The sequence below is a fragment of the Rhinopithecus roxellana genome, chromosome 6, assembly GCF_007565055.1.
Source record: "Rhinopithecus roxellana isolate Shanxi Qingling chromosome 6, ASM756505v1, whole genome shotgun sequence".
Lineage (NCBI taxonomy): Eukaryota > Metazoa > Chordata > Mammalia > Primates > Cercopithecidae > Rhinopithecus > Rhinopithecus roxellana.
Genome location: NC_044554.1, coordinates 114,461,421 through 114,474,259, shown reverse-complemented (window position 1 = coordinate 114,474,259; position 12,839 = coordinate 114,461,421). Strand labels below are relative to the sequence as shown.

The 12,839-nt window shown below is 41.4% G+C and overlaps 1 pseudogene; it reads right to left on the bottom strand.

Annotated features, from left to right (window-relative positions):
* Window positions 1-164: 164 nt before the first annotated feature.
* LOC115898152 lies at window positions 165-602 on the bottom strand (annotated as a pseudogene).
* Between the last annotated feature and the right edge of the window lie 12,237 nt (window positions 603-12,839).

The window sequence follows — 12,839 nt, the reverse complement described above, 5'->3', positions numbered from 1 at the left end:
TCTTCCATGATGGGCCGTGGAGTGTAGAGCTTTTAATAACAGAAGGTTTAAGGATTCAGGAAGGACCAGGCATCTGTCCAGGCTCTCCATGAGTCCATCCTTAACATTAGATTTATATCTTCTTTTTTTCATTTAAAGTTTTAAAGCTTATATGTAAGATTACTTTATTCCTGCATCTTCTCAGTTGTTTCTTCCTTGTAGTTGCCCTTTTCTTTTCCTACTTGGTGAGATTTGGCTTTCCGTTCAAGAATCTTTTTGTGGTCTGTGTCCAGCTTTAGCCTAGTGATAACCACCTTGCTGGGGTGAATGCCTACATGCACAGTTGTGCCATTAGCCTTTTCCCGCTGCACCCGTTCAGCGTGGAGGACATATTTCTTCCTGTAAACATGGACTACTTTGCCAATTTGCTGACCTTTATAGTGTCCTCATACAATGTGAAATTCATCATCCTTTTGGGTGGGCATGGATCACATGTTGTGCTTCTGTCTCAGCTCTTTGGAAAGAGGAGAAGACATAATCTTCCTGTAAATGTGGGAAGGTGCATTGAAATGCCTTTTGTGGTTCTTGCTTCGGTCAGAAGTTGCAAAGGGATTGAAGTTCATTTTGGCCATTCTCACTTCAGTGATAGCAGCAAAATGGAAGATTTATATCTTCTTAAATATCAGCTTTGTTTCTCCAATTCAGGTGCATAGCACTGTTTATTAGATGGGTTATAACAGGTAAATTTTACTTGGATCATGGAGTTCATCTAAACTACATATCAAAACCATTTCAGTACTGGCTGACTTAGCTTGAAAATCTGGCAGAGTATTTCCTTGGTATTCAATTAATTTTTATCCTGATTGGATTATCAGTTTCATAAACCAGTCAGTCTGTTCATTAGAGTGCTGGTAATTCATACCCAGTGTAAACGATATGATCCTAAAGTTATCAGAAACTTGGCATTCAAGAGTGCTTATCAGAGTCCTTTCCATCCTTTTCATGAATCTCCTCGAAGGCACGATACTCTAGGATTTTACTAGCTTATGAACTTAACGTAGCAGATAATCCTGCTTCTCTGTCTTTTGGATGCTGCGAGGGTCCTCTGTAGCATCCCAAAGTTAGTTTGAGGTAACAACAAAAAAAGACAATTTGAAATTTGATTTTGGGAAGCCTGTCAAATATGTCAAAGGTTTAAAATAATCAAAACAGGATCACAAGGCATTGTAAGATAATACTCATTTAGCCAAAGTGATAAAAGGAGTTAGAAAGCAAAAACTGTTCTTCTTCGATAGAGAGGAGACTCAGTTTTCCAATCAACAGATCTGAGAAAGACAGCATGAGACAGAATCTGTCTCCTCCTCTTCTCTCTGTCTCTTGCAGTTTACTCAAAAGGTGAACAAACGTCTTTTGCTACCTCTTATTAATACTACATGAAAATTCTTGTTCAAGGCCGGGCGCGGTGGCTCACGCCTGTAATCCCAGCACTTTGGGAGGCTGAGGCAGGTGGATCATGAGGTCGAGAGTTCAAGACCAGCCTGACCAATGTGGTGAAACCCCATCTCTACTAAAAATACAAAAATTAGCTGGGTGTGGTGTCTGATACCTGTAATCTCAGCTATTTGGGAGGCTGAGGCAGGGGAATTGCTTGAACCTGGGTGGCAGAGGTTGCAGTGAGCCGAGATCATGCCACTGCAACTCCAGCCTGGGCTACAGAGTGAGACTCTGTCTCAGGAAAGGAAAAAAAAAAAAAGAAAAGAAAAGAAAATTCTTGTTCAAAAGGGAAAACCAAATTTTACTTTTGCATAGTGTATTATCAACACTAAGCTAATAAAACCTTATAAACAGATCTGTCCAATTTGTCATCTTTTGACCTCAGAAGATTTCCATAAACTTTTTATAATCTCTTACAATTTTTTCATTCTTTTCAACTTCATTCGTTTAATCTGTCCTTTTTATTCCTTCAATTTGAAACAATCTTCAGCTTCTAGACAAAGTTATTTTTTTCTCAACACACATTTTCATGCCTTACAACTTTCCTCACCAAAAAATACTTTGCTTTTCTTTAGACACTATATACAAAATTGTTTCTGATGTCTATTAGTTTCAATTACATATATTAACTACAATTTTAACTACTAGTAACCCTAATTTCTAGTGAAAACCTAGGAAGTAATTTTGAACTGTTCTATATCAATAATTGTAGATGAAAACTATTTCTTAACTTTTTAGATAGGTTTTCTCAAGTTTTTGTTTATTAATATATGTAAATATATGTAGCTTTTCTATACCATATAAAAATAAGATGCCAAAATATATAAACTTACATTTATGTTTACTAATTAATGTTTTAGTATTTTAACTTACTCAGAAATGACTCAGACATTTATGCTCATTGCTTAATTCAATATAGCATAACTTTAAGATTTTAAATTACGGAAAAGAACTTTGAAACAGGTACTCTCATGCTAATGACGTAGGAACTCTACTAATAACACAGGTACTCTCCTGCTAGTATTTTCCCCAGTTGTTCCGAGTCTCAGTCATGTGGTACCCAGGATGGCTTTGAAGGGCAGGGCCTATTTGGATCTTGAATTTACATATCAAATGTTGAGCTCAAGACAGAAGACACCTGTGAAGATGATGCCTGGGAGATCCAAACCCTTTCAGCATGGCTGGGAGACAAAGCTGGGCCAAGGAGGAAGGGGCTCCTCTTGGGCTTGACTCTGCCTTGTAACTGGTGGTCTGGCCACTGATAACATGTCCCCAGGCCTCACCATGGCCACCTATCCAGACCCCAAAATCCAGAGGCTCAAAACCAAGAACAAAATATTACAGACAAATTAAACAAGTATATGAAGTATTATAGAAGCAGCAGTTTTTTGCCCTTAAAAACATGTAGTAGAGATAGCACAAACCTGTTTGACCAGTAGATCTAGCCAAAAATATCTGAATTATATTTAACTGACAATTCTGAAGCCATTTCTATTTTATCAACAATTTTAAAGCTAGCTTTGTTTGCCAAATATTATACACATAATACATATCAACATACAGACACATGGAGAAGCAGAGCTTATAGCTTTTACAAGTAATTCTCATTTGCTAGCTTTCAAATAGTTTTTATTTCCCTATTCAGACTATTAATCTTCTAATTACGTTTCATTGCCCTAAGCAATTGTTAGCTAGGCAGCCCTAAATTTGCATTTCTAGGGGTGACTGTTAGGTGAAACAAGGTAGAAAATTTATATCTCAAAAGCTCAGAGCTGAGACTTTAGGCTTAAAGGAAAAAGATGGTACATAAAGGCACGGTTAAGACAAGATGGCCAAGAAAAGCACCTTAAAGGTAAGACTTGTTATGTAAATTTAAAATAATGGTAAGAGTTTTTGGGGTGGGGGTGGTACCACACACTTTTAAATAACTAGATCTCGCAAGAACTCACTATCATGAGAAAAACACCAAGGGGGAAATCTGCCCCCATGATCCAATCACCTCCTACCAGACCTCACCTCCAACACTGGGGATTACAATTTAACATGGGATTTGGGTGGGGACACAGATCCAAACCGTGTAATTCCACCCCTGACCTCTCCAAGTTTTATGTCCTTCTCACATTGCAAAATACAACCGTGCCTTCCCAGCAGTCCCCCAAAGTCTTAACTCATTCCAGCATTAACTCAAAAATCCAATTTCTCATCTGAGACAAGGGTAGTTCCTTCCACCTATGAGCCTGTAAAATAAAAAAAAAACAAGTTAGTTGCTTCCAAGGTACAATGCAAGTATGGGCATTGGGTAAATACTCCTGTTCCAAAAGGGGGGAATCCACCAAAAGAAAGGGACTACAGGCCCCACTTGAAGTCTGAAACCCAGGAAGGAAGTTATTAAACCTTAAAGCTCCAAAATCTTGTTTGACTCCATATCCCTATTTCAAGACACACCAGTGTGAGGTGGGCTCCCAGGACCTTGGACAGCTGTGCCCCTTTGACTTTGCAGGGATCAGCCCCTGCAGCTGCTCTCACAGGCTGTGATTGAGTGGGTGCAGCTTTTCCAGGTGTATGGTGCAAGCTGTTTGTGGCTCTACCATTTCAGGGTCTGGATTATGGTGGCCCTCTTCTCACAGCTACACTAGGCAGTGTCCCAGTAGGGACTTTATATGGAGGTCCAACCCCACATTTCCCCTCTGCACTGCCCAAGTAGAGGTTCTCTGAGAGGGCTCTGCTCCTGCAGTAGGCTTCTGCCTGGACATCCAGGGTTTTTCATACATCCTCTGCAATCCATCCAGGTGGAGGCTTTCAAGCCTCAACTCTTGCATTCTGTGCATCCACAGGCTTAACATTATGTGGAAGCTGCCAAGGCTTACAGCTTGCACCCTCTGAAACAGTGGCCCAAGTTGTACCTGGACCCCTTTTAGCCATGGCTGGAGCTGGAGTGGCTGGGATGCAGGGAACAGTGTCCAGAGGCTGTGCAGGGCAGCAGGGGCTGGGCCTGATTCAGGAAACCATTCAGTCCTTCTAGCACTTCAAGCCTCTGATGGGAAGGTTTGGCTCTGTGTCCTCAACCGGATCTCATCTTGAATTGTACTCCCACAATTTGCACATGTTGTGGGAAAGACCTGGTGGTAGATAATTGAATTGGGGGGCAGTTTCCCCCATACTGTTCTCGTGGTAGTGAATAAGTCTCATGAGATCTGATGGTTTCATAAGGGTAAACCTGTTTCTCTTGGCTCTCATTCTCTTGCCACTGCCATGTGAGATGTGCCTTTCACCTTCTGTCATGATTGTGAGGCCTCCTCAGCCGCATAGCACTGTGTAAGTCCAATAAACCTGTTTCTTTTGTAAATTGCCAAGTCTCTCTGACTTTATCAGCAGCATGAAAATGGATGAATATAGAGGGGCTGACTTGAAGGTCTCTGAAATGCCTTAGAGGTCTTTTCCCCATTGTCTAGGCTATCAGCACTTGCCTTCTTTTTAGCTATTCAAATTTCTGAAGCCTGCTTGTATTCCTCCCCTAAAAACGGGCTTTTCTTTTCTACAACATGGCCAGGCTGTAAATTTTCCAAACTTTTATGCTGTGCTTCCCGTTTCTTTTTTTTAATTTTTATTTATTTATTTATTTATTTATATTTTTATTTTTTTTTTTTTGAGGCGGAGTCTCGCTCTGTCGCCCGGGCTGGAGTGCAGTGGCCAGATCTCAGCTCACTGCAAGCTCCGCCTCTCGGATTTACGCCATTCTCCTGCCTCAGCCTCCCGAGTAGCTGGGACTACAGGCGCCCACCACCTCGCCCGGCTAGTTTTTTTTTGTATTTTTAGTAGAGATGGGGTTTCACCGTGTTAGCCAGGATGGTCTCGATCTCCTGACCTTGTGATCTGCCCGTCTCGGCCTCCCAAAGTGCTGGGATTACAGGCTTGAGCCACCGCGCCCGGCTTCTTTTTTTTTAAATTATACTTTAAGTTCTAGGGTACATGTGCACAACGTTCTGGTTTGTTACATATGTATACATGTGCCATGTTGGTGTGCTGCACCCATTAACTTGTCATTTACATTAGGTATGTCTCCTAATGCTATTCCTCCCCCCGACCCCCAACAATAGGACCCAGTGTGTGATGATCCCCTTCCTGTGTCCAAGTGGTCTCGTTATTCAATTCCCACCTATGAGTGAGAACATGTGGTAATTGGTTTTCTGTTCTTGTGATAGTTTGCTGAGAATGATGGTTTCCAGCTGCATCCATGTCCCTACAAAGGACATGAACTCATCCTTTTTTATGGCTGCATAGTATTCCATGGTGTATATGTGCCACATTTTCTTAATCCAGTCTGTCACTGATGGACATTTGGGTTGATTCTAAGTCTTTGCTATTGTGAATAGTGCCACAATAAACATACATATGCATGTGTCTTTATAGCAGCGTGACTTATAATCCTTTGGGTATATCCCCAGTAATGGGATGGCTGGGTCAAATGGTATTTCTAGTTCTAGATCCTTGAGGAATCGCCACACTCTTTTCCACAATGGTTGAACTAGTTTACAGTCCCACCAACAGTGTAAAAGTGTTCCTATTTCTCCACATCCTCTCTAGCACCTGTTGTTTCCTGATTTTTTAATGATTGCCATTCTAACTGGTGTGAGATGGTATCTCATTGTGGTTTTGATTTGCATTTCTCTGAAGGTGAGTGATGATAAGCATTTTCTCATGTGTCTGTTGGCTGTATGAATGTCTTCTTTTGAGAAGTGTCTGTTCTTATCCTTTGCCCACTTTTTGATGCGGTTGTTTTTTTCTTGTAAATTTGATTGAGTTCTTTATAGGTTCTGGATATTAGCCCTTTGTCAGATGAGTAGATTGCAAAAATATTCTCCCATTCTGTAGGTTGCCTGTTCACTCTGATGGTAGTTTCTTTTGCTGTGCAGAAAGCTCTTTAGTTTAATTAGATTCCATTTGTCAGTTTTGGCTTTTGTTGCTGTTGCTTTTGGTGTTTTAGACATGAAGTCCTTTCCCATGCCTATGTCCTGAATGGTATTACCTAGGTTTTCTTTTAGGGTTTTTATGGTTTTAGGTCTAACATTTAAGTCTCTAATCCATCTTGAATTAATTTTTGTATAAGGAGTAAGGAAAGGATCCAGTTTCAGCTTTCTACTTACGGCTAGCCAATTTTCCCAGCACCATTTATTAAATAGGGAATCCTTTCCCCATTTCTTGTTTTTGTCAGGTTTGTCAAAGATCAGATGGCTGTAGATGTGTAGTATTATTTCTGAGGGCTCTGTTCTGTTCCATTGGTCTATATCTCTGTTTTGGTACCAGTACCATGCTGTTTTGGTTACTGTAGCCTTGTACTATAGTTTGAAGTCAGGTAGTGTGATGCCTCCAGCTTTATTCTTTTGGCTTAGGATTGACTTGGCAATGTGGCATCTTTTTTGGTTCCATATGAACTTTAAAGCAATTTTTTCCAGTTCTGTGAAGAAAGTCATTGGTAGCTTGATGGGGATGGCATTGAATCTATAAATTACCTTGGGTACTATGGCCATTTTCACAATATTGATTCTTCCTATCCATGAGCATGGTGTGTTCTTCCATTTGTTTGTGTCCTCTTTTATTTCACTGAGCAGTGGTTTGTAGTTCTCCTTGAAGAGATCCTTTACATCCCTTGTAAGTTGGATTCCTAGGTATTTTATTCTCTTTGAAGCTATTGTGAATGGGAGTTCATTCATGATTTGGCTCTCTGTTTGTCTGTTACCGGTGTATAAGAATGCTTGTGATTTTTGCACATTGATTTTGTATCCTGAGACTTTGCTGAAGTTGCTTATCAGCTTAAGGAGACTTTGGGCTGAGACAATGGGGTTTTCTAAATATACAATCATATCATCTGCAAACAGTGACAATTTGACTTCTTCTTTTCCTAACTGGATACCCTTGATTTCTTTCTCTTGCCTGATTGCCCTGGCCAGAACTTCCAAGACTATGTTGAATAGGAGTGGTGAGAGAGGGCATCCCTGTCTTGTGCCAGTTTTCAAAGGGAATTTTTCCAGTTTTTGCCCTTTCAGTATGATATTGGCTGTGGGTTTGTCATAAATAGCTCTTATTATTTTGAGGTACGTTCCATCAATACCAAATTTATTGAGCGTTTTTAGCATGAAGGCTGTTGAATTTTGTCAAAAGCCTTTTCTGCATCTATTGAGATAATCATGTGGTTCTTGTCTTTGGTTCTGTTTATATGCTGGATTATGTTTATTGATTTGCGTATGTTGAACCAGCCTTGCATCCCAGGGATGAAGCCCACTTGATCATGGTGGATAAGCTTTTTGATGTGCTGCTGAATCTGGTTTGCCAGTATTTTATTGAGGATTTTTGCATCGATGTTCATCAGGGATATTGGTCTAAAATTCTCTTTTTTTGTTGTATCTCTGTCAGGCTTTGGTATCAGGATAATGTTGGCCTCGTAAAATGAGTTAGGGAGGATTCCCTCTTTTTCTATTGATTGGAATAGTTTCAGAAGGAATGGTACCAACTCTTCCTTGTACCCCTGGTAGAATTCGGCTGTGAATCCGTCTGGTCCTGGACTTTTTTTGGTTGGTAGCCTATTAATTATTGCCTCAATTTCAGAGTCTGTTATTGGTCTATTCAGGGATTCAACTTCTTCCTGGTTTAGTCTTAAGAGCAAGAGTGTAAGTGTCCAGGAAATTATCCATTTCTTCTAGATTTTCCAGTTTATTTGCATAGAGGTGTTTATAGTATTCTCTGATGGTAGTTTGTATTTCTGTGGGGTCAGTGGTGATATCCCCTTTATCATTTTTTATTGCATCTATTTGATTCTTCTCTCTTTTCTTCTTTGTTAGTCTTGCTAGCGGTCTATCAATTTTGTTGATCTTTTCAAAAAACCAACTCCTGGATTCTTTGATTTTTTGGAGGGTTTTTTGTGTCTCTATCTCCTTCATTTCTGCTCTGATCTTAGTTATTTCTTGCCTTCTGCCAGCTTTTGAATGTGTTTGCTCTTGCTTCTCTAGTTCTTTTAATTGTGATGTTAGGGTGTCAATTTTAGATCTTTCCTGCTTTCTCTTGTGGGCATTTACTGCTATAAATTTCCCTCTACACACTGCTTTAAATGTGTCCCAGAGATTCTGGTATGTTATATCTTTGTTCTTATTGGTTTCAAAGAACATCTTTATTTCTGCCTTCATTTTGTTATGTACCCAGTCGTCATTCAGGAACAGGTTGTTCAGTTTCCATGTAGTTGAACAGTTTTGATTGAGTTTCTTAGTCCTGAGTTCTAGTTTGATTGCACTGTGGTCTGAGAGACAGTTTGTTATAATTTCTGTTCTTGTACATGTGTGAGGAGTGCTTTACTTCCAACTATGTGGTCAATTGGAATAAGTGCGATGTGGTGCTGAGAAGAATGTATATTCTGTTGATTTGGGGTGGAAGTTCTGTAGATGTCTATTAGGTCCGCTTGGTGCAGAGTTGAGTTCAATTCCTGGATATCCTTGTTAACTTTCTGTCTCATTGATCTGTCTAATGTTGACAGTGGGGTGTTAAAGTCTCCCATTATTATTGTATGGGAGTCTAAGTCTCTATGTAAGTTGCTGAGGACTTGCTTTATGAATCTGGGTGCTCTGCATTGGGTGCATATATATTTAGGATAGTTAGCTCTTCCTGATGAATTGATTCCTTTACCATTATGTAATGGCCTTCTTTGTCTCTTTTGATCTTTGATGGTTTAAAGTCTGTTTTATCAGAGACTAGGATTGAAACCCCTGCTTTTTTTTGTTTTCCATTTGCTTGGTAGATCTTCCTCTGTCCCTTAATTTTGAGCCTGTGTGTGTCTCTGCATGTGAGATGGGTCTCCTGAATACAGCGGACTGATGGGTCTTGACTCTTTATCCAGTTTGCCAGTCTGTGTCTTTTAATTGGACCATTGAGTCCATTTACATTTAAGGTTAATATTGTTATGTGTGAACTTGATCCTGTCATTATGATATTAACTGGTTATTTTGCTTGCTAGTTGATGCAGTTTCTTCCTAGCATCGATGGACTTTACATTTTGGCATGTTTTTGCAATGACTGGTACCTGTTGTTCCTTTCCATGTTTGGTGCTTCCTTCAGGAACTCTTGTAGGGCAGGCCTGGTGGTGACAAAATCTCTAAGCATTTGCTTGTCTGTAAAGGATTTTATTTCTCCTTCACTTATGAAACTTAGTTTGGCTGGATATGAAATTCTGGGTTGAAAATTCTTTTCTTTAAGAATGTTGAATATTGGCCCCCACTCTCTTCTGGCTTGGAGAGTTTCTGCTGAGAGGTCTGCTGTTAGTCTGATGGGCTTCCCTTTGTGGGTAACCCGACCTTTCTCTCTGGCTGCCCTTAACACTTTTTCCTTCATTTCAACTTTGGTGAATCTGACAATTATGTGTCTTGGAGTTAGTTGCTCTTCTCGAGGAGTATCTTTGTGGCGTTCTCTGTATTTCTTGAATTTGAATGTTGGCCTGCCCTACTAGGTTGGGGAAGTTCTCCTGGATGATATCCTGCAGAATGTTTTACAACTTGGTTCCATTTTCCTCGTCACTTTCAGGCGCACCAATCAGACGTAGATTTGGTCTTTTCACATAGTCCCATATTTCTTGGAGGCTTTGTTCATTTCTTTTTACTCTGTTTTCTCTACACTTCTCTTCTTGCTTCATTTCATTCATTTGACCTTCAATCGCTGATACTCTTTCTTCCAGTTGATCGAGTCAGTTACTGAAGCTTGTGCATTTGTCACGTAGTTCTCGTGTCATGGTTTTCATCTCTATCAGTTCTTTTAAGGTCTTCTCTGCATTGATTATTCTAGTTATCCATTCATTCTTTTTTCAAGGTTTTTAGTTTTTTTGCACTGGTTACGTAGTTCCTCCTTTAGCTCTGAGAAGTTTGATCGACTGAAGCCTTCTTCTCTCAACTCGTCAAAGTCATTCTTCGTCCAGCTTTGTTCTGTTGCTGGCGATGAGCTGCAGTCCTTTGGAGGGGGAGATGCGCTCTGATTTTTTGAATTTCCAGCTTTTCTGCACTGCTTTTTCCCCATCTTTGTGATTTTATCTGCCTTTGGTCTTTGATGATGGTGACGTACTGATGGGGTTTTGGTGTGGATGTCCTTTCTCTTTGTTAGTTTTCCTTCTAACAGTCAGGACTCTGAGCTGTAGGTCGGCTGGAGTTTGCTTGAGGTCCACTCCAGACCCTGTTTACCTGGGTATCAGCAGCGGAGGCTGCAGGAGATAGAGTATTGCTGAACAGTGAGTGTTGCTGTCTGATTCTTGCTCTGGAAGCTTCGTCTCAGGGGTATACCCCGCCATGTGAGTTATGAGGTGTCGGTCTGCACCTAGTGAGGGACGTCCCCCAGTTAGGCTACTCACGCGTCAGGGACCCACTTGAGCAGGTAGTCTGTCCATTCCCAGATCTCAACCTCCATGCTGGGAGATCCACTGCTCTCTTCAAAGCTGTCGGACAGAGGCATTTACCTTCTGCTGCTTTTTATTTAGCTATGCCCTGTCCCCAGAGGAGGAGTCTACAGAGGCAGGCTGGCCTCCTTGAGCTGTGGTGGGCTCCACCCAATTCGAGCTTCCTGGCGGCTTCATTTACCTACTTAAGCCTCAGCAATGGTGGGCGCCCCTCCCCCAGCCTCGCTGCCACCTTGCAGTTAGATCTCAGACTGCTGTGCTAGCAATGAGGGAGGCTCCGTGGGCATGGGACCCTCTGGGCCAGGTGTGGGATACAATCTCCTGGTGTGCCGTTTGCTAAGACCCTTGGTAAAGCGCAGTATTAGGGTGGGAGTTATCTGATTTTCCAGGTGTTGTGTGTCTCAATTTCCTTTGGCTAGGAAAAGGAATTCCCTTCCCCCTTGCACTTCCCAAGTGAGGTGATACCTTGCCCTGCTTCAGCTCTCGCTGGTCGGGCTACACCCGCGGACCAGCACCAACTGTCCGACATGCCCCAGTGAGATGAACCCGGTACCTCAGTTGAAAATGCAGAAATCACCCATCTTCTGCGTCACTCACGCTGAGAACTGCAGGCTGGAGCTGTTCCTATTCGGCCATCTTGGATGCACCCTTCCTCTGCTTCCCTTTTCAATACAAATTCCAGTTTCAGTTATTTCTTTGCTCACATATATGAGCATAGATTGTTTAGAAGCAGCCAGATCATATCTTGATTACTTTGCTGCATAGAATTTCTTCTGCCAGATACACTAAATCATTATTCTCAAGTTTAAAGTTCCACAGATCCCTAGAGCAGGGGCACGATGCAGCCAGGCTCTTTGCTAAAGCGTAGCAAAAGTGATCTTTATTCCAGTTCCCAATAAGTTTCCCATTTCCATCTAAGATCTCCTCAGCTTTGACTTCATTGTCTGTATCACTATCACATTTTTGGTCCTGACAATTTAGCAAGTCTCTAGGAAGTTCAAAATGTTCCTTAATCTTCCTTTCTTCTTCTGAGCCCTTCACATTCTTTCAACCTCTGCCTGTTTTCCAAAGTTGCTTTCAGGTTTTCAGTATATTTATAGCAATACCCCACTTCTGGTACCAATTTTCTGTATTAGTTTTTACACTGTTATAAAGAAATACCCAAGACTGGGTGATTCATTAAGAAGAAAGAGGCTTAATTGGCTCACAGTTCCACAGGCTGTACAGGAGGCATGATATTGGCATCTGCTCAGCTTCTGGGGAGGCCTCAGGACACTCACAATCATAGTGGAAGGCAAAAGGGAAGCAGGCATGTCTTTTTACATGGCCAGAGCAGGAGCAAGAGGTGGGGTGGGGGGATTCCATACAGATCTCATGAAAACTCACTCATTATCATGAGAACAGCACCAAGGGGGAAGTCTGACCCCATGATCCAATCACTGCCCACCAGGCCCCAACTCCAACATTGGGGATTACAATTTGACATGAGATTTGGGTGGGGACACAGATCCGGACCATATCACCAATCAAATACCAGAAAGATGTATTTTAGAGACAGGATTTTGTTCAATAGGTGGTCTTTTTAACTTAGGTACTGTTTGTTGGTTAAAATTACTGAGTTCAGGGTGGAGCCCATTAAATAGGGCAAAGAAAGTATTCTTTGTGTCTGGACTCAGCATGGATACCTCTGAAAAAAAAGCAAGCCTATTTTACCCAAGGGCCTACCTTTTATAAACATTTTATCCAGGATAGCTTTCTTTTTGCTTTTGGGGTGGGATAGTAACTAAGCCAAAAGGTTAGCATATTTAACTTTTCTTTTTTTTTTTTTTTTTTTGAGACGGAGTCTCGCTCTGTCGCCCAGGCTGGAGTGCAGTGGCCAGATCTCAGCTCACTGCAAGCTCCGCATCACGGGTTTACGCCATTCTCCTGCCTCAGCCTCCCGAGT